General features: G+C 40.7%; 1 protein-coding gene across 1 annotated transcript in view; it reads right to left on the minus strand.

Moving 5' to 3' along the window:
- Positions 1-11,271: 11,271 nt before the first annotated feature.
- LOC309706833 (CD276 antigen homolog) overlaps positions 11,272-25,544 on the minus strand; it is a 95,540-nt gene continuing 81,267 nt past the window's right edge. Inside the window, exon 6 of the transcript XR_014276807.1 lies at positions 11,272-11,677. The gene's annotated coding sequence lies outside the window, so the exon portion shown is untranslated. The remainder of the gene's footprint in view (positions 11,678-25,544) is intronic.

A 25,544-nucleotide genomic window follows, 5' to 3' on the forward strand; every position in this document is an offset into this window, starting at 1 on the left:
CACTGAAAGACCACTGATCAAAGGCCATGAGTCCCATTCAGAGAGTTGGGGAATGGCTGCAATCACAGCATTGCAAGATGGTGACAGATGTACCCTTAGGCCTCCTCCTCGATTCAGAGATGGTCGTTCCCTTTTCACGTAAATGACCTCCTTGACTCCACCCTCAAACCAGCGTTTCCTCCCTGTCCAGGATGTGAACATCCTCATCATTGAAAGAGTGTCCACTGGCCTGTAGGTGTAAACAGACTACAGAGTCCTGGCCTGATGAAGTAGCTCTTCTGTGTTGTGCCATCCGCTTCGCCAGAGGTTGTTTGGTTTCCCCGATGTATAAATCCTGGCAATCCTCCTGCACTTAACAGCGCACACTATGTTACTCTGTTTGTGTCAGGGGACCCGATCCTTGGGCTGGACCAATTTTTGGTCTTTAAAAGCTTTTGGGTGTAAAAACCACAGATACCCGGTGTTTAGAAAAAAATGTGTCTCAACTGCTCTGATACTCCTGACACATATGGGATCACTACAGGTTTTCTCTTAGGCAGCGGTTGTCCTTCTCTCCTGGATCGGCTGGAGCTTTCTTTAGGTGCCTTCCCAGCTTTGACAAAAATCCAGCTGGGATAACCACATTTACTCAGGACCTTCTTGATGTGCTGTTCTTCTGCCTCCCTGGCTGCTGTGTCTGTGGGGATGGTGTTTGCTCTGTGTTGTAGCGTCCTGATGACACCCAGTTTGTGCTCCAGTGGATGATGAGAGTCAAACCTTAGATACTGATCCGTATGTGTAGGTTTACGGTACACGTCAGCTTTTAGATGTCCCCCATTACTGATGGAAATCTCACAGTCTAAGAAGGCTAACCTGCCACTTTTCATATCCTCCCTGGTGAATTTGATGTGTGGGTCCACCGAGTTAATGTGATCCATGAAATGTAATACATCCTGAGATTTGATTTTCACCCAGGCGTCATCCACATATCTGAACCAATAGCTTGGTGGTGTTCCAGGATAGGATAGCGAAACCCTCTTTTTCACTTCTTCCATGTACAAATTGGCCACGATGGGTGAAACTGGGAAGCCCATGGCACACCCATGTTTCTGCCTGTAGAACTGACCCTTGTATGTGAAGTAGGTGCAATGAAGACACAGTTCCAAAAGCAAACACACTTGGTCAATGCTGAGAGTGGTCCTGTTGCTGAGGTTGCTGAAAACGCTGCGTCCAGATGAACAGAATCAACTTTTGGAGATTTACTTTCCTGGATGATTGAGAATGCATCAAGACGTAAAATAAACTGTTTACAGCAATATTTTTTCACCGTTTTGATGGTCACTGTAGTGGCTATAATAATTTCTTAAAGTTCTCTCTTTCTCTTATATTTAATATAACCACACTATGGACGGACAAGCGCCTGTTTTTACGTGTTGTCGTTAGCAGCAATGACAGTAAAACCATCGTGTGGCTTCGCTGTCCGTTTTTATGTTTTCCACGTAAACCTTTCACAATAAAGATCTTGTTGAGACTTTTCAAAATAAACTGAATCACGGGAAAGAGAGTTTACGGATGAGAAGCAAAAAAGAGCCGTCAGGTGCTAAAAAATAAACCCTAGACTCAAACTTTGAAAGAAAACGGCGGCCGTTACAGCTTATGTCTAAAAATGTATAGTTTCATGCATCAGTTAAAACACTCGACTCCAGGTACACGACGCCCAGCAGGGAACACTAAACGCAACTTGAGTTGCCCGAGATTCACAGAATTTACAGAAAATGTTACATTTTTGTGATTTATATCGTTGTCAGGACGATAAATGTCTTATATCGGGATGAGATCTTGGTCATATCGCACAGCCCTATTAGTTAACTTTCTTAATTAACTAAAACTGGATGATGATGACGGCGTTTAGCGAGGAGTTATAAAGATAACTTAAAACATTTTAAGCAAGATGTGTCCTTTAATTTAGGGTTGAGTTTTTAGTGATACAATAACTATCAGTAAGCCACTTAAGTCAGTTATTTAAAAATGTAAAGTTTAAAAATTAGACAGATATATTTGCACAAGTAGTAAAACATAAAAGCGTGTAGTATCTGATAGCTAAAAGCTAAGTTAGCTAAGTAGTTTGCATGCTGGGTCTGACTACGAACTTATATCTGCAAACCAAAAAATAACATCAGCATCCTTACCTTCAGCTAATGAATATAGTATCGGAAAGGCGAGAAACCACAAAAGCTGTGATGCTGACAATATTTTTAAAAGACTCTGTGTCCTACAGTTCTGTTAACGTTAGCGCTAATGGCAACAGAACTTATCCTCCGCCTTAGCTATCAGGCCAAATATAAGTCAAAATTACTGTGGATGATTTTGGAACACCCCAAAACAATCCCAATAAAGAAAAATTTAGTAGACTACAACTTAAAAGAATTTCTAAAGCTGTAGTTCGTTAATGGCACCAAAACAACCCGGAGTTTGACGATTTCCGTCCTTCCGTTCACCATTCAGTTGTTGGCAAACTGAATGGTGCATTACCGCCACCAACTGGTATGGAGTATGAACTGGAACGTCGCTCATAAAAACAAACGAACAAACAAAAACCCCTCAAAACTTTCCAAAGCACGTAAAGAAAAGATGTTCCTGAGTTTTGATATTTTTGGACAAAAAGTGCAAACGTTCTTTTTCAACCTAAACGTCAACTCAAATTTTCAGCATACAGATAAATATAATTTATTGTCTTAAAATGAACTTCTGTCATTGGGGTATAAAGGAAATGAACCGACAGATAACTCACTGGATCGAACTTTCTACTCTTCAAAATATTTCTAGCAATTTTTTAAACTAAGTGAAAAACCAATGATAAGATTTTGTTATAACATTTAATATCCATGAAGTTGTAATCATCAGATTCTCTGCTTTAGCACTGAAAAGTGTTTGAACATTGGAATTTTTACTTTCGTAACTGAAATCAGAATTAGCAGGTCACTGCTTTTATGATAACTGCTGTGTTTTATGCCTATTTAGTAAATATGACGACAACACGTTAGGAGAGTTTAATCTCTTTAACTCTGAGAATATTTAACAAGTATTTAATTTTTAAGGTGAGTCACGTGGTAATGGCTCATTTAGTGTGCTAATTTTTTTTACACTGTAATGAAATAAACGTTTCCTTACGAATCACTATTAACCGGATATTTTGATCAAATCTTCTTAATGGTCAAATCTTAATAAGTGATTAATAAACCTCCTTACCAGCATGCTGTCCTCATTATAGTCGATGATCTCCAGTCACAGTGCAGATCTTTGATCCATTTTATGTCCCAACCTTTAACTAAAACTTTTAGTTTTCTTTCAATATCTGTCACAAACGTCTAACCGCGCTTTTTTCCGCAGATCGGTGCCTGCAGTTTGAATTCTTCTTCTAGTATGGTAAATAAATCAACTTCCTGCATTGGCGCCACCTATGGAACCTCACTGGAAACAGTGTGGTGGTGGTGGTGGTGGTGGTGGTGGTGGTGGGGGGGGGGGGGGGGGGTGTACAATTCTACCTTTTAACTATTTGTTATGCTTGTTGTGGTTAACTTCATTGTAATTATTTTAACAAAGAATTTTTAAACTTTAGACAAATAAATGTATCATAGTATCATTATATAAAAAGCCACCCTGCAGTATATAAGTAACTGAAATTCTGAAATTCCGAGCTGCAACAATAATATCAAATAAGATGATGTGTATGTTTATACAGGCTCAGAGGTCAGAGGGCCCGGTGGCGCCAGTGTCCGGCAGCCTCGCCTCTGTCAGTGCGCCCCAGGGCGGCTGTGGCTACAATGTAGCTGCCATCACCAGTGTGTGAATGTGTGGATGATTGAATGTGTAAAGCGCTTTGGGGTCCTCAGGGACTAGTAAAGCGCTATATAAATACAGGCCATTTACCATGTATGTAAATGTCTACCATTTGCAGCAGAATCCTAATTCTTTTACTGATTTATTTTACACTTTGCTTTTGCTCCTTGACTTTAGGAATGTTCATCACAAGTTGCCAAATATTTGGCAAAAACCTGTTATTATGACCCAGGCCATAATTATTTTTACTTTCATTTTATTTTTTATTGCTATCACTCCTCCTTGTCTCATGATGGTGTGTCTCATTTTACTTTCTGTCTTTTTAAATATGTAAGCTCTGGGTTACAGATAGCCATTGGTTGTAGACTGAGACCAGACAACACCAGCTGGGGTCTGCTTATTTCTTGATTCCATAAAAAGCCATGTAAACCAGAAAAAACATTTCTGTCATTAGATAGACGCTGCCATCATTTTTTGGCAAAACAACTTTATATCCTTTATTTAGGAATGTAAAACTCTCATTGACATTAAAGATGTCTTTTTCTAGAGAGATCAAGAGGGAAACAGAAATGACAACAAATATAACATAAGTTATATAAAGATATTTTAAGTGGGCAAAAAGGACTGGATTCGTTTTAATGTAGACCACAGAGTATGGGGAATAAAGCTGAGTTATAAAGATAGTTGTAAAACACAGAATTTCTTTACGTTATTTACAGTGGCTTGCAAAAGTATTCGGCCCCCTTGAACTTTTCCACATTTTGTCACATTACAGCCACAAACATGAATCAGTTTTATTGGAATCCCAGGTGAAAGACCAACACAAAGTGGTGTACACGTGAGAAGTGGAACAAAAATCATACATGATTCCAAACATTTTTTACAAATAAATAACTGAAAAGTGGGGTGTGCGTAACTGTGGAACTGAAATTGAATTGTGAAAAGTGAATCTGAAATTATTCGAGAGCTAAACTTTTAAAAGATAAAATACAGTTTCAAAGTAAATGAATTCATTTTCAAAATATAAAATTCAATTTCAATTTAGTGATGGTCATTTTCAAACCAATAAATTGAATTTCAAATTAGGCTAATTTATATTCAGTTTTTAAAAGCATTTATTCAAGTTACAATTCAGATTCAATCCGGGCAATTCAAATTCGAATTTAACTTATTCAAATTCAGTTTCTGATGGCACAGATTTCTGCCCATAGTTAACACTATTGGAAGTAAAAATAACTTGAACTCCAATTTCTTTTTTTTTTTGCCTGTCCCATTTGGTTCTTTAGCCATCAGAATTGTTGTCTGAAGACCAACAAGGATACCCAATGGATTTATTTTGCCAAATGGATCATCGTGGCATTGCCGTATTGGTCCATTTGATCGACCTTTGTTTTTATTATTTATTATATTTTATTTTCAGATGTTACAGACGGGACAGACATGACTGAGGGATAGGAAAGGGAGAGAGAAAGAGGAAGGAAAAGAAAAACAGAAGGGGAGAGGGACAGTGAGAAAGGGGGGAGAAAAAATCTCCTGGATCACCTGTTGAGAGAAAAAAAGAGAAAACAAGCAAAAAAAACAGAGCAACATACTAAACACAACACCATAATCTAGCTAAGTGTAAACAGCAGTAAACACGAAATATTGAATGTTGTTGTGCAGCACGCAGGACAGACAGCGCACATTGTGCTTTGAAGTTGCAGCCAATAGAGGTGTAGTTTATGTCTATGAGCAGTGAACACCCGTGTGCATACCTGTGTGGATCAGCGCGCTTGTATTCAAAAGGTTTCCACATGTAATGGTCTGCAAGAGGATGTAGAGAGCCATAGCCCCGTCCCCCAGGGCATGAAGCAGGCATGGAGGAGATCCAGGCCCCAGACATCCAGAGGCTCCAGAGTGCGAGAGCCCAAGGAGGACCGCCGGAGGGGCATCCGTGCCACCCTCCTGGGAAGAGCTGAGGATCCCCAGACGAGGGGTTACCCAGTAGCCACGGAGCAGAAGCTAGAGGGGGCTGCAGTGGCGTGCCCGCCGGCTCTGCCGGCAGCCAGCTGTGCCAGAGTGAAACAAGTCGCAGGCCCAGAGGCCGGAGGCCCGAGGGCCCCCCGCACCCCGGAGGAGGCCTGACCAAGCAAAAGGCGCCAGGCCCCGCCAGGTAGCCACCGGGAGTGAGCTGGTACATACCTGAGCGCCCAGCCCCGGACACCAAGAACCACCAACGCACCGACCCCTGAGGGCATCAGTCACCGGCAGGGAGTGTGGTGAGGGGAGATAGGCCTTGGAGGGCCTGGGAGTTCCCAGAGAGGTGGAGTCTAAGACCCGACCTGACATATAAACACAGACAAACAGGCACACACAGACACAAACATGCATTCCCACCCTCATGCACACATATACAAACACTCAGCACTCACCCAATGTAAGGATTGACATAAATGGACATGTACACACAATCACACTCCCCAAACAAACTCTATACCTCAGGTCCAGGCACCCTCGCCCCCAGAGGGGGAAACGGCACCTAGACCCAAGAGATGTTACCCTTTCCCCCGGGGTGGAGGCAATGCCTCCCCTGCACCGTGGTGACACACCTGCACCCCAAGGGCCTACCTGTGTGGGTGGGTGTGGTGGAGCGGGAAGAGGGAGGCAAAGAGGAAAGAGGGGAGGAAAAGAAGGGAGGGGCATCTTGCCAGGGGCCAGCTCCCCTGCTGACCCCAGTAGGCTCCCTTGCCTTGGTGGGTAGCCCAGGCCCATCCAGACCGGGACCTACGGCAGCAGCACTGCCAAGCCCCACAGGACCCGGGGCAGCCCACCCGACCCCACCGCAGAGGAAACTGTACCCACCCCAACTGAAGCACCGCAGCAATTTCCTAATGTTGTAAACCTCAACATCTGGCAATAAACCCATTCTGATTCTGATTCTGAACATTCAATCGTCTCCCAGACTACACAAGACAACAGACACCCAGGTTAAGTTTATTCTCCACCTCTCCTATGTCTCTCCCCCACCTGCAGAGTGGACTCCTGCAAGGATGGAACAAACTCCCTGCCAGTTGAAGAGCCCCCCAGTTAGGCCGATACACCAGAGGCCCCCTCCAATTTTCAAAACACAACTTTCTTTTTTTTTTTTAATGAAGCTCTGACTTGTATTATGAGTATGGGTCCGTGGTCTGGGAGAGAGTCCTGTAACTCTCTGTCTGCAAAATACAGCATATAATGACCAATGGTGGGCAATTATTTATAGTTACTTCTTCAAAAAAGTTACTGAGTTTTGCAAACAACAAAGTTTTTTTCAGCTGTTTACCTAAAAATGCAGCCAAGGCGGTTTTTTAAACAAACATTTCAAACTATTTACAGAACAATCAGCAGTTCTGCATCAAATTTGATGCCACACAAATTATTTGTGCCGCTCCAAAAAATAATTTCTGTCCACTATGAGATGAAGGAGAACAACAGCCTGATACCTGCAGGCCTGACAACAGCAGATGTATCACTGCTGTAACACCTGTAACATTCAGCAGTCGCCTTGTTCTGACACACAACAAAACTATTGACTACACTACACACTAACTACACACTAACTACACAAGATTTGCGCTAAACGTCGCAAATCTCTCACATCTCAAAACACCGCCGTCACTCCTAAAACTTCCTCCCGCCTCTTAACAACTAAATGCCATGTTGCCATATAATTTTTTGATTGGTCGACATGGTACATTTTCTGACCAATGGGAAAGGGAGTTTTTTTTTCTCACAGGCGCAGAGTGCTTCCGGGCGTTTTCCTTGTAAAACGCAGTTTTACCGTTTCTTGGTTTCTTCCTGCAGTAAATATAAACAACGACAGTATTCAGGAAGAAAACCAAACATTGCATTTCTTTTTATCACAACTCTGGTTTTACGCGGCCTTTCAACATAATTTAAAAACTGGTATAAAGTCCACACGTTTCCCATCAGTTGTTCCGTCTGTCCTGCTCACATCTCCAATGGTTGTACACGTTGTCATTAACGTGGCTTCACTCCACATCAGCCGCTTTGCTAGCTAAAACACCGGTGTCGGCACACAAGGACGCTGTCATAGCCTGTCAACCACGTTGCTTAGTATATACGAATGTAAATCGCAGGATTGGCTGGACTATGGGATAAGGTGGCATCGTTCTAATCAAATACTGGAGCAGCCAGTCACTGACTGACTAACACTACAAAACAGAATTGTTAAGGTATTTACTTTAATTTCAATTCAGGTTAGATTTTTTGTGTGTGTGCAAAACGCAGATTTTTTGTGCGCAGAGACCGTGCCAGCAGTGCGCAATGCTCATGCGCGCTAGGACGAGACAGCTGTCTCTTGTCCTTTAGTGCTGCAGCCAGGCAACATGCTCAAATAGCGCACAACTTCGGTTTTTTTTATTTTATTTATTTCTATATGATAATTCTGCATTATTAAGCAATAAGAACGAGTAGTCTGAAGTCCTGTAATCATTATGAAGCTATATTATTACAATTACATAATATAATTATACATTGTATCATGAAATACAATGAAACATTAAGTTTTTGTACAGAGTAAATGGTAAATGGCCTGCATTTGTATAGTGCTTTACTCAGTCCCTAAGGACCCCAAAGCGCTTTACACTACATTCAGTCATTCACCCCTTCACAGAACAGAAGAGATGTCACATGTCATCTGCATCACTACAGAAAATGAAAAAAAAAAATCAAAATTATAAAAGAAAATTGTAAAATAATCAGTACCGGTGTTTCTGACACTTTTAGATGAGTAAACATGCCCCGGGTCACATTGACCCAGGAACAAAATTAGTGTTCCTGGAAACCAACATATCAGGAGGGTTAAAAAAAGATATTTATAATAATTCACATAAATTTGTGTGGGATATAAATATAAATTTATTATATAAATATAATCATTATATCGTTAGTTTGGTTACAGAATATTTTATTTCCAAAACTGAGCACTTTTTCTAAGTCTAACACTGTCAGAATAAACACAGCTGATCTCCATCAGAGTATGCGTCCCCTGTTTGAGTTGGACACAGGGATCTGATGAGAGAGCTGTGTGTGATGCAGGGCAGCCCCAACTGAAAAGTGCAATCAGCACTGTAAATAAAAACCTCACTGACTTACAACACTGTCTGCTCTGAGCCCTTTTGTCACACTTTCCTTTTTGATAAAGCATAAAGTTAGTGTTGGATCAGGTGACCCTGAATCCTCCCTTAGTTACGTTGCAGTAAGTCTAGGCTGCTGAGGGATTCCCATGAGCGTTTTGTCTTCACTCACCTTTTTTCCCCATTTAATATGTGTTTATACACCTCTGTACATTTAATCATTAGTTATTATTAATCTATTGTTCTCTTCCACAGTGTGTCTTTGCCCTTTTTTTCATCTCTGAGCCTGGTTCTGTGGGAGTTTTTTTTCTTTTAGAAGGGAGTTTTCCCTTCCCACTGTCCCCAAAACACTTGCTCATAGGGGGTTATTTGATTGTTAGGGTTTTCTCTGATTTTTTTTCTATATAATTGTACGGTCTTTACTTCACAATGCAAAGCGCCTTGAGGCAACCTGTGTTGTGATTTTTCGCCATATAAATAAAACTGAATTGAATATAACAAAATTAGCTTGCTGTGCTCTTTAGATCATATTTGTTTTGGTTTTTTAATCATGACCTGATTCAGCTAGAAGCTGCTTAACTGATGTTTGTGATACTGAATCAGAAGAGGTACACCAGAGAGATAGAAGCCAGGAGAATGAACCAGATGTTCTCTACAGAACCAGCCAAAGTGTACTCTCAGTGGCAGGGGAACAATATGAGAACAGCACCTCTAAGGCTGGAGACGGAGCAATACTGGAAGAATGGGAGAAGGACGCAACCCATAACGGCAATGCTCAGCAGCTAGTGGACTTAAGAGCAGACCACAGCAGTTTCCCTGAACAGGTTCCAGAAACCATCACAGTGGCAGACATCCAAGAAAGAGTCTATAGTATGAAGAGTTGGATAATACTACGCCTGACATGGTACACACCTACTGGCTGAAAAGGCTGACTGCACTCTACAAGCATCTAAGCACAGATGAACCAACTCCTAGTCGATGAGAGACATCCAGAATGGCTAACTGAAGGCCGGACATTCCTGATTCCCAAGGCCCCCAGAAGGGACCGGTCCCATCCAGCTACAGCTTGGATCTTGGGTGTCTCAGTCTGTTCTGGCGTAGCCTGTGACCCCCTGACGCTTCTGCATCATGGCTGCTGGGTGACCTCTATCCGGGCCTCTCCTTAGCTATTTTCTAGGTGGGTGGCGCGATTGCCCCTGCGGTGGTCCTCCTTGGGCTCTCGTGCTCTTGGGGGCCTCCACATGTTTGGGGCCCGGATCTCCTCCGTGTCTTCTTGTTGCTGTGGTTTCTCTAACATGTTGCTCTCTTTGCTTTTTTTTTGGCAGGTGATCAAACAGTTTTAATGTCTTTTCTCTCTGTCTCTCTTCTCCTTTATTTTTCTTTCCCTCTCCTTCTGGTAACTCTCTTCTGAACTCCTGTTTTCTTCTTCTTTCTCTTTCCCATCCCCCGGTCCTGTCCATTATGACTGTAACAACAACTGTAAAAAAAATTAAAAAATAAAGATCGAATAAACTATGACAATCAAGAAAACCAGTAAAGCAAAACTCATAATCATCCACGTGGGAAAATAAGTCTGTTGGGCATTTTTCTTGGGCCTTCAGACAGTAATTCTGATTGCTACAATGCTGGACAGGATAGACAGGATTAAAAAAAAAAAAAGAAGACCTATCTAGGGCGTGCCCACCCCCATCCTTAAGTGGAAAAGAAAAGCTGGATGACTTACAAATGTGTTGGTGTTAAAAAAAACTGTTACTGTTCGAATACTACATATGTTATGGCCTCAACTGTCCTTTAAAAGAATAGCATTAAGGCCTCAAGCAGTTTTAGAGTGATGACATGTTGACTTTACACCTTACTAAAACACCTTATTTTAATTTGTCTAGTATTTCCCAAATGCATGGCTACCAGCGAAGTCCATTTAAACATGGTACTTAATAAATGTGCAGTACTTACTTTCCCTCAGGTTTCATCATAATAACACTTACAAATTACAGCTACAGCCAAATCAAGGAACTGAGGAGGAAAGATGGTGAGAGAGAAATGAGAAAGTGTTCTTTGTAACTGTCTTTGAATCAAACACATAAACACCACTGAGCCTGACATTAAAGAGGAAGAAGAATCACATTTTATTATTTTTATTATTATTACTGCTGAAAACATCTTTTAGCTGTAAGTGCTGTAATAACGAGGTCGGATAAAAAGCTGCTTTTCTCATAAAGTTTGCACACACACATAGCTTTGTTTGTACATGTTATGCATCAACAAAAACAGCAGGTGGAGACATTTCTCCACTCCATCCTTTTAAACTGCTGCAGAAGAGGAAAGCACAGGTGAGTGAACTCTACAATTTTCTATATTAAACATTTTTCAGATAACAGGATGACAGTACACACAACAAACACGCAAAAAGACATGATTGTGTGGAATGAAGAAAAATGTTGATGGTGCTGCATTTGCTAGAATTCAAATAGAAAAAAAAACCAGTGAATGTTTGAGGAAACTCCCCGAATGCCAGGTGCCATGTTGAAAAGATGCTGTTAGATGGTTTAAGTGTGGCTCTTAGGCAGTATTTGAAAGTCTTTTTTTTTTTATCAAGTATTGAGCACTGTGAGATAAATGTTTATACTTTTATTTTCATATACATATATGAGGCGTAATTATGATGAAAAATGACTGTGGTGACTGAACATGCACGATATCTTTTGCACAAATGCAGCAGAAACTACATCCCTCCATCCTGACTTTTAACCATTCGCTAAACCACAGAATTCAAATCTGTTCTGAACTTCCAAACAGCTTATAATACCAAAAATAATCCAACATGTCGTCACTGTTCTGCTCCAAAACTTAACTTGGTTCTCATAAAACAAACTCACAATCTTCACACAGCGTACTTCACATGGGTTCACTTTGATCAGTGTTGAGTTTCTGTTCCTGAGGGTTCAGAGGATTCTGTCTTGTTGAGCTTCTGCTGATTGGAAAACAAAACTGTTAAAAACGGTCATAACTGAGCAGAAATGTAGTGCTGTGTGTTTAAGTAGCCGAGTGCACAATGGCACATGAGTTTGTTTGAGGTGACACTTGCTGCTATGGCAACATAACATACAGTGGGGAAATGTACCCAATTGTGGTGACATAAAACCCAAAACTGTCTTTATAAATTCGGTTTGCTGTTTAACCATCTTCATCATCCTCTACATTGTAGACTCTACATTGTAGAGTCTACAATGTGTTCTTCCTCTCTTTCCTCACAAGCTCACACTATGAACCAATCAGCAGCCTTAAATATTAAAATGGCAGCTCTGACCACTTAGTTTATTTGTTCCCTTGCTTGCATGGGATTGTGTTTTCTTCAGATATTAAAATAAACAAGATTGTAAACATGACAGACAAAAATATGAGTATGTTCATAAATGCATTAAACTTACGTTGTGTTTGGTTTCGTCTTAAACACAAGACAAGAATCCCAACTACAACAAGAGCAAGAACAACAGCAACAGCTATAATCCATCCAGTGTTGGATTCTGAAATTGAAGAGAACACACTGATGTAAGTCAGACATTGACTGCATGTCACGAACAGCCAGCAGGTTTAAACAGCGAGCTCAGTGATGTCAGCATTGATCTAACTTCCTGTACGTCTCCATATCTAATAGGCTGGTTCTAGTTTTTCTCTGAGCTGTGAGGATGATGTTGTTGGACCTTCCTCCTCCATGAAGGTTGTTTGAATCTGTGCTGCTGATCAGACTCCTGCTTTCCTCCTGCTGAGCCTCACATCTGAAACCATGTGTTACTCCCTCTGTAATCGAGGTTTCCTCCACTCTGAGCTGAGGCTCTGATAGACTCTAGTCTAGTTATTTAACAGTGTTAAATAATCCCTACAGTACAATAGTTGATACTTTTCTTAGCTACACACATAAGTAAAATTAATCCCTTTAGACTGATGATTGAACAAAAGAAGGAATATGAATCTGTCATTGTGATGACAGCCCGCTGCACTGCCAAAAAAAATTTATCTCTGCACTGGAGAATTTTTGGACTGATACGATTTATTTGTTATGTGAGAACAATAACTTAACATCTTAATAACAACTTAGTCATTTTTGCTACTAGTCATTATATATTTATTCATCTAGTATATATATTGCATTCAGTCCGACATACTGAGCATTAAGATGATTTATTGAGTGCAATGCATGTGCCTGTAGGGCCACTGTACATACATAATAACCGTATTTATCGGATCATTAGGTGCACTGTCTATTTTTGAGAAAATTAAAGGATTTTAGGTGCGCCATATAGTTTGAAAAATAGAGCATACATAACATGCTATGAGGATCTATTCATCTATTGAGGATTAAGCGAAGTCTGTGGATTAAAGTGGACATAAAACACTAAATGTATACAAGCTAATTTAAACAACAGAGCCCTGCTCTCAAAAAACAAGTGTAACACTGTCAGTGAAGCTGGATTTAATAAACATGTGTTTAAATTTGAAGCTTTTAGAACATGTTTAGCACTATCTTGTGTGACATCACAGAGTTAGTTGGTTGTGTTTAACAGACTTAGATGAGTTTATGTTAGCTAATTAGTGACAAACTGATAACTCAGTGTAAAACAAGGAAACTAAAAGTATAAAGCAGTTTAAGGGACTCATATTTATACTGCCCGTCTCCAGCAATGAGCTTTATGTTAAAAAAACAAAAACAAAGATATACTGTCTACTTTCTCTGTCTTTCTCTTAAGCAGTAAGCTGTTTGGATAGCTGAACTTGAGTGGAAAATTGATTGTGTAATGTTTGGTTTTATTGAAGACACTATAAATGATGACAGTGTGGAGAAGAGCTTGTTTGAGTCAGGTGACCCATGCTTCATCAGAACAACAAGCTGGAGTCAGAAATTTTTATTTTTCTGCATCTGGTCAAGTGGTGCAATCAGCTGATGTCTGCAAGATGCAATCAGCACTATTTTATGCAATAAAATAGTCTCTTTTTTTTAAATCACACCCAAACGGATTACAACATAACAGATTACTACATGCACATTGCACCACAAACATAATTAAGTCTCTTATCGAAGCACGACCAGGAATCCTAAGGAAACTTTGAACAATAGCTTGTCCACAGGAAAAGAGATCCATGTGTAAAAAACAAAACAAAACACAAACAGAGGCAGGTGGACATGCCAAATTTTCTTTCTCACATCATATCAATGGCTTAAAGACTGTCTTACTTCATATTAGAAGTGAGGAAAAGCGAACCCCAGATGTAAGTGAAGGAGACTACGTGGAGATTTCTGTCTTGTGGACATGCAGATGGATGTCGGGATTCCTGATCATTCTTTAGTAAGAAACTAAAAAACTGTGATGTGATGCACAAAGGATACACTGAACCATCCTTTAGAAAGGGGAAAAAAATCAGTTTGCATTAGTAATGTTACTAACCGAAGTAATAAAGCATAACCTCTCTCCACAGATCTTCAGCTTAGAGGGAGAGAGTTCCACAGTCTTGGGGCCACAGTGGCAAAAGCTCTGTCCTACTTAGTTCTCAGTCTTATATGCTGAATAGCCAGTAGGCCCTGATCACATGAGCTCAGGGACCTGCTGGGGACAAAGATGTAAGCTGGTGCTTGTCCATGAAGAGCTCTGAAAGTCAGAACCAGAATCTTAAAATGGACTCTGTATTCAACGGGGAGCCAATGGAGCTGTAGTAGCAACAGTGTCATATGTGAGTACTTAGATGTTTTGCTCAGAAGTCTTGCTGCAGTTTTTTGAACAATCTGCAGACGCTCCAGGGAGTTTTTAGACATGTAAACAGTGAATTACAGTAGTCCAAACATGATGAAATTTATGCATGTATAACAATCTTCAGTTCAGTGCGAAATACAATAGGGCTTAATTTAGCAACGTTTCTTAAGTGAAAAAAAGCAAGACCGAACCAGAGATTTGATGTGAACATCCAAAGTGAGAGCCGGGTCAAAAATTACCCCTAGGTTCCTGATAAATGTTTTCACAAACATCGAAAGGGGACCAGTTGGAGGAAGTTGTCAGCCATCCAACCTTTAATGGATTCTAAGCACTCATTGAAAATCTGAAGCTTAGATAAATCTTGGGGCTTAAAAGAAATGTATATTTGGATGTTATCTATGTAGCAGTGGTAGCAAATGTCCTCAAAGGGGCTCAAAATATGCTGGAGAGGAAGTAGATATATTAAAAACAATAAAGGCCACAGCACAGAACCTTGTGGCACACCATAGGTGAGGGAAGTGCAAAATGACCTGTACTTAGAAACTGCCACAGAAAAGTATCGTTCATACAGATATGAGAAGAACCACTCTAAAGCAGATCCAGATAAATCGACCCAATATTTCAGCCTTTCAAGCAGAATGTGATGGTCAACTGTATCAAAGGCCGACGTGAGGTCCAACATCAGCAGAACAGAACATTTTCCTGCATCGTTTTGCATCACAATGTCACTGGAGACTCTAAGAAGGGCTGTTTCAGTAGAATGAGCTCTATGAAAGCCAGACTGAAATCTGTCAAGAACACTGTGTTTGTCAAAAACTGCTGTAAGCTGCTTAGCAATTAGTGGTAGTTTTGAGATTGGCCTGTAACTACTAATAAGAGAAGGGTTTAACTTGTTTGTTTTTTTTTTGTTCTTTTTAAAAGGGGGTGTATGGCAGCATTTTTAAAATAAGCAGGGATTTTAATTAACACCAGTGAAGTGTTAATTATGGTGAGCACATAGGGACCAAAAGACTGGAAGACATTTTTTAGTAAAAATTCAGGAAAAATGTCAAGTGAACAGGAGGAAGCTTTCATTGAATTAACTAATTTTACCAGCTCGGGTAGTGAAATAACAGGCAGAGCTGGAGTAGGACCTGACAATGCAGATGCTGATAGGGAAATTTTTTTTCTTACATTAATAATTTTTTCTAGAAAGAAAGAAAGCAAATTCTCACAGTCTTCATTTGAAGAAATAGGGGTAGCAGGTGGAGCAGGAGTAATAATATTGTAATGGTGTCAAATAACACCTTAGGATTACCTCTGCTCTTTGCAACCAGATGAGAAAAATAGGCAGCCCTCACATCTCTAATTGTTAAAAGAAACTAAAAAGATCCTTTATGGCAATCACGTTTTAAGCAATGAATACTGTCATTTAGCCAAGGTGAGGACTTGGAAACAGAAGCTAGTCTCATTTAACTTAACAGATTCAATCCAAAATTGAAAGACAATGGGTATTAAATAGATCTGTTAAGCAATCAACGCCATTTTGAGGGGATAGATTTAAATTAAAAGCATCCGAGAAATTCTCCACTGTGGAGGAATTTAAAATGCGAGAACTAACCATCCAGCGAACAGGAGACAGAGGCTTGTGAAAAGACAAGTTAAAAAGAATACAGTGATGATCAGAGATAAAAAAAAAATGGCAGAGGGTTTGGAGTCATCATCAATGTGTATGTTAAAATCCCCAACTATAAGCAGTCTGGACAGCTTCACAGTGGAGGACAGGAAGTTGCTGAACTCCAATAAATACAAGCTATTTGGCCCGGGTGGATGATACACCACAGCACAATAAAAACGATCCTTATTTCCGACTTTAATCAGCTGTAGTAAAGAAAATGTCCAACTTTCACTGAGCGCCAGGAGAACTGGCCCTGAAATGCCACAGCGAGACCTCAACGACCAGATCCCCGTGGCTGATGAAGGAATAGCCATCTGGGCACAGTTCAGTGAGGGACGAATAGTCCAAGTCCTGCTGCCAGGTCGTTTAGTGTGGCACCCCAGAGAGGGAATGGCCACATTAATATTTTTGTGTAAAATACATGTGTATGGGACAGTTTTCATTACTATATGTATTTACTTTCATTTTTTTAAAAGAATAGAAATCCATGTAAAAGGGATTCGGGATGCAGTAAGTGGAGCCCACCTTCCGCTGTTTCCTCAGGCACGTTCTGGAGGAAAACACATACACAAAACAGCAAAAGTCAGAGGGAATTCATGACAATGTTTATGTGAAGCGGAATGGGAATCTTAGTTTGGATCTTCTTTTGCTGCTGGTTTAGTCAATATTGTTTAGAGAGAGACAAAACATGCCGCTTCAGAATCTAGCGTAAAAAAAGACAAATACAAAGCATGGACCAGCCAAAGCATAGGATTTGTCGCGTCATCACTGAACAACCGGATAAGTTGCGCGTGAGACTCCATTATCAGCAACTTCTGGTATGAATGTGTGTGAATGAATGCATGTGACTGGACTGTGATGGACTGACTTGATACTGAGACAAAGACTGCACCAACTTTAGGATTAGTAAATGTCGACAAACAATTCACCCAGCCTGTAAGAGAAGGGTGGATGCTTTGTCTTGCTTTGTTTTGTTTTTACAGGAGCAGGAGGGTAAGAGAGACCAGAGGGGGAGACTGTAGCTTCACATGAGAGTGTGGAACTGCAGACTTAACCCTTTGGTTGCTAATTTTGAGTTACTGATGTTTGCATTAAGAAAATTGTGTTTTATTAGCGGTGTTTTGGTTAAGGTATCACATTATATTGTTGGGAATGTCAAATGCTACAGTGTAGAAAACTTTTGACATCACTCATGACTGGAATATGTTACTACCAACCATAGCAGGCCACTGTGAAAAGTCAATTAAATTTTATAGAGGAAAAAAGCCAAAACTTTAACAGTATCTATGAATAACAGGGGAATGGTAGTCTTGTCACATTCAAACTAGAGATATGTAATAACAAACACTGGTCCACGTGATTTAGGTTCTTCCTTGAAGTAGTCAATAATTTAAAATGTCGAATAGAACCGACAGGGGCATGTGATAGGATGTGGTACTGCAAAAGAACATAAAGAAAGAAAACATATTGTGTTTAGTTCTGATAAATTCAAATTAAAATGTACCATTACACTCAGAGGATCAACATGAAATCATAAAATATGCAAATTCTGTATGAAGCACATGACTGATAACTGTTCTGTCCTGAGCTTTTGTTTTTACAGCACCCACTTGACCACACCAACAGCTTTTCGCCACCAAAGGAGGGTAATTGGGAAGATAATTAGGAAGGGATGAATATCACCAAAAGTGGGAAAGGTAAGCCCTAATGAGGGTGATAACACCATAAATTTCACTTCTGGTCAAATTCTTCAAATTTGACACCAAACATAAAATTTCTCCAAAACTTAGAGACAGGGTGGAGTTCTGGTTAAACAAAATTTGGCAAACCACATAAGGATGGAGGTTTGAATCTATAATATTTTGAAACAACACTCAGTAAAATCTTGACCATGTTGAGTATGTTTATTCTAGTGTGCAGAGATTTGGTAATCTGACAAGGGAATGTAATAAACAGGACTGTTAGAACAGTCCCCGGTAAAGTCACCTTTGTCCAGACTGGGATGGCGTTGGACATCCTCAGGGTGGAAAAGGGTTGGTGTGACCAAGGTGTGGTTTGGCTTGTTGTGTGTATATTTCAAAATGATGCAGCTCTGGAGGGGCCAGTTACCAGGCCATGGAAGGAAGACAGACATTATTAAATGAGGAGAAGGAATTTTCTGGGATTGAAGATCCTGTGGGTGAGTGGTTGACTAAAGCATCCATAAAATAAAAGCTATTTTTTGTTATTGATTGGTAATAGATTGATAATTGGCCACATTCACAGCTGTATTGACTTGTTGTGGACGCAGTCTATTTCATGTTTAAGCACTCTAATTAACAGATTGAAAACAGTGACATTAAGGGAAGAATATGCAGTGCCGCACTATTAGATGCCAGTGACAGTTGGACTCAGTGATGAATCAGGTGGGCTGGATTCATGGCTGAATCAAGACAAATCCCCCTGCTATGTTCAGTGAGGGGAAAACAGTGGGTAAAAACGGAGTGCAAAATGTGTAGTTCATATTAACACACGGGTTTTGTTTCTAGGCAATTCTGCAGATGCAGGCTCTGGGCGGAGCCAGGAGTTTAACAGATCTAATATGATAATTAAATTGTTTCATTCCCTAACAAAGGATGACTGGAGCAATGCTACTGGAGAGAAGAATTTCTGATGTTTTCTGAGATATGATGTCACTAACCTTTTCTTTTGATTTTCTAGCTCTGATGAATTGACACATGGGAGTGTGTCAAAAGGGGGAAGTTGAGTTTTAACATCAAACAATGGTTTTATGAACATGTTATGACTTTGTGTGTTTAATAATTTAGGGATGGTAAAACTTAAGCTTATAATGAACCAAAAGTTCCCAGACTTTTTCTAGAGAACCAGTGAGAAGCATATATCATTATTTTCATGTTTAAGCGTTAATGATTGAAATAAACTGAATAGCGTTTAGAAGATAAAATGCCTGTGTTCACGAGAAGCTGAGAATCACACTGGAGGGGAAACTGTGGGACGGCACGCTGAATTATACACATGCTTTTTGTGAATAGAGTGAAAGGTTGAGATTGAGAATGTTTTATAATTAATTTCATACACATTGCAAAGGTGCTTATAATGAGTTGGCACTCAGTCTTTTGAAGGTCATAAGCTTCGTTCGGCGTGATGTCTGGACTGATATATTGTAGGTATTGACTTTGAGTGCAGAGGGCTAAATGCAAACATGCTTACACACACACATAGATTCTGATTAGAATAAGTCCCCGGGTCAGAGAATCCTGAATATGATATTCTAAACCAATTTTGAATCACTAGAGGAACAATGAATATCAACATTAGATTATCAAGGCTAGGCAGAGGGGTGTTTTGGTTTTCTGTCTCTTACAGAGAAAGGAACAGACACCAGATGAGGTCACAGAGATACGAGGATCCTTCGCGGCAGAGACAGACATAGAGACTCCCAAGACAGCAACTGGGGCCAAGTGTCATGGCGTTTGGGCTCCAGCTAGACCATGAAGGGGTTGGCGAAAATCCAGGAACACCAGACCAACGAGGTTTGAGAGGCTCTTGGTAAAAAGGGGGACACGGCGGTGACCCCAGAATACACAGATCATTGTTTGAAATCGGGGCAGAATAATCCCCTGATCTGTGTAACGACTGAAGGGTGGTCTAACCCCGGAGGTCGAAGAAAGAAGAACAGAGAATCACCCGACTGGAAGACACTGATAGCTGCAGCAATAAAATAAAGGTTAAAAGCTCCTTAGACAGAGGTTCTAGTCTGAGTACGTGTGAAAGGTACAAGGTAGCACCAAGATGAGGTTGGGGAAACTGGAGCACCAAAATAAAGCTGTGGGAGAACTGGGGAGTGATGGGAGTGTCATCTGTACCTACTATTGTTGTTGTAATCATAGTTTTTCTTGCATCTGAACTGCGCAAACACAGAGTTATTCCCACATCTGGTCCACCCATTAAAGGGGGACAGAGGGCCTCAGGACTAAGAAGAAGAAATGGACCTCGCAAACCTGGATTATAAGGTGTAAGTGATCTCTTTAAAAAGAGATCAAAGGGGGAATTGTGAGATTATTATATTATCTTATGCCATGTTATACCCCTAATTAAAGATTTTGAAATTATTATGCAGTTTTAGTTTGCATTATTCTCCTGAATTAGAAGAAGGTGATAACTATTGCATTTGTTAAACTGATTTGAATTGGACTGCTGATTCAGTGTGAATGATTGATATTGTTTTATGATGCATTATACTGCTGAGGTATAAGAAATACTGTTTCAGAGAGTCATCACCTTATTTGTCTGATTAGAAAAGAACAGAACATACTGCACAGGAAGGCAAGGTCATAACTTAGGCTCACTGAGAGAGAAAGAATGTGGATGTTTAGGTTTTATGACTAGGTGGAGGGGGGCTGAAGCTATAAGAATGGGAGGAAAGCTCACACATTTCGAGATCAGGCGGACACCCTCCCGCACTCATCTCCCCTCCGGAGGGTTTATGCTCAAAAGTGTTGTATGGAATAACAAGATTTGTATGGAATAAAAGATTGTTGATTGAGCATTTATACACCGAGTATTGTCCTTCCTTCAGCCCAAAGATCAAAAGAATTGGGAGGTTTTAACAGTCAGAAGACCATCCACAGAAGTACTCCTGTCTATAACTTTCAGTCACGAAGATGAAACATTGTCTCTTCAGTAAATCTATAATCACAAGCACAAACCAGCCAACTTAATAGCAGGAAACACTCATGTTACCAATATATCACAGATAACTTTAAAAATTGTTAATTAAAAGCTTAATTGATATTGGGACAAATGCACTTTTAATTCAATTCAATCTAAATTTTAGGATTTTATATCTCCTTCTACTCAGGATGGATATGTGACAGAACTGTCTGTGTCTGATTACACACCACTCATAAATGAACTGGAGGGTGAGGTCTTCAGTTCACCCTACCAACTTCAGGGCTCCTTTCGATGTGAAGAAGCAGTGGCTCTACTCTGAGCCCCTCCCTACGGTGGCCCCTAGAGACAAAGCACGTACAAAATCCAAAACACAATGGAAGTGCTCCAGGACGCTAGGGGCAGTGTTGAGCTTTTGTTACCTAGTGACTACACAAGCCAGGAATTACCAATGACCGGATTTGGTGTGTGGAAGTAACAGGTAAATGAACATTGTTTTTAAATTATTTGAATATATATGAGTGTGGTTGTTCTATCTTTGCAGGTGTTTTCTGCCGGGATCCAACTCTACGGCTGTATCCCAATTCAGGGTCTGCAGCCTTAAAGGCCGCAGTTTAAGGCAGATTACGTCACAGCGACGCGACGAAGGCTGTCCCAATTCAAGCTGAAGAGTAAACTTTCAAAAGTAAGTACTGAATATTATGTCACTTATTTATGTGCGAATGTTTAATAATGAAGAACATTAAAACATTACTGTTGGCCACATGTCGGCAAAGTTATGTGACATTAGTGATGTTTGTACCTTCAGCGTTTACTTGGTTTTAAAGCCTTTACTTCAAAATATATTCCGTTGGATAGTTGACCTTAATCTTACAGAGATTGTGATGATTTTGTGGATAATTAAAGTCAGTCATATATCCACAAACACAACAAGCTGAAAGTCAGTGATGCTGCTCGGTTTGCAGTCCTGAATATCACAGCACAAGCAGGATTCACTGCACTGTTCATGTTAGCTATGTTATATTGCTGCCTCTGTTCGGTGGTGTCGAGCCAAACGTACTTTAATGTGTGTTTGAACGAGCTGACGGTTCACTCGTTAACCTGAAAGAAAGATGCTTTAATCACAGCAGTCACACATGTGTCCACTGTACCATCTGGGAACTCTACTTGTTTACACTCGTAATAACACAAACACTAAATCCTCCTGTTTGTAGCAGTGTATACACCTGAGACTGTCACCTGTGTGTCTGTCCTGCACTCTCTCTCTGTTTCTTTCTCTCTGATTGTGGAATAAAAGTATGAACATGTGTTTATAAGTTACACTTGTGTTTGAATCCTGCAGCTTATCACACATTTGATTTCCATGTGTGACGACTGCAAGTGTCCAGAGTGAGGACAGACTGAGGGACCCACTGCTGCACATCATCTGTGAGGCTTTGCACCCCTGATGATCCACCAGGACAAACTCAGCAGTGTGTGAGGAAGAGGAGGAGGAAGAGCCAGCAGCAGCTGACAGATGGAGAGAATAGACAGACTGTTCCCTGTTTGTGAAGGACTGCTAGAAAAGTTTAAAATAACTAATTGTCTGTCCTGAATCAGTCTTATTAGGTAATGTTCACATAATTTTATCATCCCAGTGTTTTCAGTGCGGGAGAAAGTACTCAGGGCCTTCAAGTTACACACTATGAAAGGCAGCAACAAGTTTAATGTTCAGAAACCTAAAGTCTGTATCAGCAGCAGAATGGAGCTAAAAATAAATGTTTGTTTCAGTTCTATGAAGCTTTGAGTATTTTGGATCAGTAGCTGCTGTGTTTGTTGCATCATGTTGCTGTAACTGTTTATATGCTTTATATATTCTGAGCTAAGTTGATCTATAGTGTTACATCATAGTGTGTTTGTAGACTTTCTGCCCAGTTTGACCCATTTAGCAGACGTCAGCCTGTTTAAGGCTCTGATGTCTATTCTGTGTGACTTAAAGCAGTTATGACATGGTCTGATTTTCTCACCCAATAAAGGAATATTTAATATATCAGTCTACTCTTCATTCTATCAGACACAGTTTTCACAGCTCGTACATTTTCTCTTTACACATATATGTAGGCATTGAGCCAAATTTAATAATGCCAACTGAAAGAACAATATTTGTCTCTTATATATGATACATATTTACGCTGTCACAGATACTTGTCTTTGAGTGAAGATTTAAGGTGATAGGAAATATAAGTAACTGCAACTTGAATCTTTACTGAAGCTCAGTATTTGACACTTCATGTTCACTGCTGTAATAACTGCTGATTAATATAATAACTATAATATTGGCCATATTATATTTACATTACCACAGTGAGATGACTTTAGTCTCATGAACAACATCAGCTAATTGTTATTTACTAGCTAATCTTAAATGACTGTTCAGCACAGAAATGAAGCCCAACAATCATGTTTTACTGTCCCGTGGTCTCAGCCTCAGATACTCAACACAGAGCTCATGTAGAAACAAACAAACGAACAAAATATGTTCTTCTTCATTGCTGTCAAACAAAGCTGTATGACACGTTTCCAGCGGTTAGTATCATGGTTGCTAGACAACCTGGGCAGCGCGAGGGAGGCTAGACCGCCTTAGCGGTCTTTGAGTACGCGGCCCTTGTGGACCGTTAAGGCTGCGTACTTTAAGGCTGCAGACCCTGAATTGGGATACAGCCCATGTGTTTGCAACAAACTTGCCGTTTATTTTGCAAATCGAGATCAACACTGCCCCTAGCGTCCTGGAGCACTTCCATTGTGTTTTGGAGTTTGCGTGTGTTTTGGGGTTTGTAAGTGTTTTGGATTTTGTACGTGCTTTGGCTCTAGGGGCCACCGTACCTCCCAGATGGCCGAACTTCTCACCCTACACCAATTCCCCTCTGCAAATCGCTACCTTATCGTGATGGAGGGGTTTGTGTGTTCGAGGGATCCCAGGGGCTATGTTGTCCAGGGCTTCTGCCCCCTGGTAGGGTCTCACATGGCAAATTGGTCCTGGATGAGGGACCAGACAAAGAGCAATTCAGCAGACCCCTATGACAAGACTATTGAGGGAACAGTTCACTCTGCCCGGGATAGGATTACCGGGACCCTGCCCTGAAACCAGGCCCAGGGAGTGTGCCCGAGGGCGAGCGTCTGGTGGCCGGGCCTTAGACCATGTGGCTGGGCCGGGCACAGCCCGAAAAAGGGACATGAGCCCATCTTCCTGCAGGATGAGACCCCCCTCAGAGAACATTCAACAGATCAGCAGAAGAATCCCACACACCCATTTAAAACAGATTTATTATTTATTTGTTCTCAGTATCTGTTTGTGTCTCACAGAAGTTGTGATTTCACCACAAAGTCCTCAAACTTCACCTTTTTACTGGAAACTGAATGAACTGTGCAGGCCTTTAAATATCAGTTTCATCTAAAAGTCATATAGAGGAACGATGTTACAACCCAGAGCATAAAGTTATTAAAAAGAACAAAGATTTTTAACTCCAGTTGAACGACAGACTTCCTGTCAGGAAATCAGATTTCACAACAAACTGGCCGTCATCCAGAAAACCAGACTTTCCAGCACTGACAGGAATAACGGCCTCACATCTCTGTGGTTGTACAGAAACCACAGACATGCACGATGCAGCCTTCTTTCGTAGACTTCAACGAAAGTGAGTGAAGAATGCAGCTTTACCAGTTTTTTCTTTTTGCACCACTAATTATTTGTCACTCGTGTTCATGTGAAAGTGAAAACTGACAGCTGATGCATTTCAGGTATTTTAAATAGGAGAGCGTTACTGGAGCTGTGACCTCTTTAGACCTCGTCCTCTCCATCACGGCCCTTTTACAGGTGAAGAAACCGTGTCTGTGACTCTGAGAGCAGAGGTTTGGGCCGATGCAGCAGCCACGAGGCTTTGTGGTTTGTAGTTCTGAAGATCATTTCAGCTCCACTACAGGCCAGCATGGGAGTGAAAATCCAACCTAAACAGAGGTACACAGAGTTGGCTCTCTTCCTTCTTGTTTATTGTGGGTTGATCCACAGTGATGAATTTAAAATGGTCGAGTACTTTAACCACAACAAAGTGCAGCATATAGAAGCTTTACGTAGCACCAGGCTCAATCTCACAGCAGGGGAAGCACACATACTTTCTTTGATAAAGTCTTTAAAAAGTCAGCTAATAAGACAAGTTAAAGCAGCTTTAACTCAGATATAACTCTGCACATTTTTATTAAACCTTCTTGGAAAAACTGCAGGCACATGGAGACAGACTGGAAACAGGTCTGTGAAGGTTTTTGTAGAGGAAGAGGAGGAGGAGGAAGAGAGGAGGAGTAGGAGAGTCTCCACTACTTAGGTCAGGTTGATGCAGCTCCTCAGGTTAGCAAAGCGTCCTTGAGCGAGATGCCCCAAAATAATGTGATGTTTCATTTGTGTGATCAACGATGTGATGCATGGATGGAATAAAGGGCGCTTTGATGCAGTCTGTGCTTTACAGTGTTTATCAACCACAAACTTATTTTAACGTCAGGTTTATT

This window comes from Aulonocara stuartgranti, assembly GCF_965226115.1.
Source record: "Aulonocara stuartgranti genome assembly, chromosome: 5".
NCBI lineage: Eukaryota > Metazoa > Chordata > Actinopteri > Cichliformes > Cichlidae > Aulonocara > Aulonocara stuartgranti.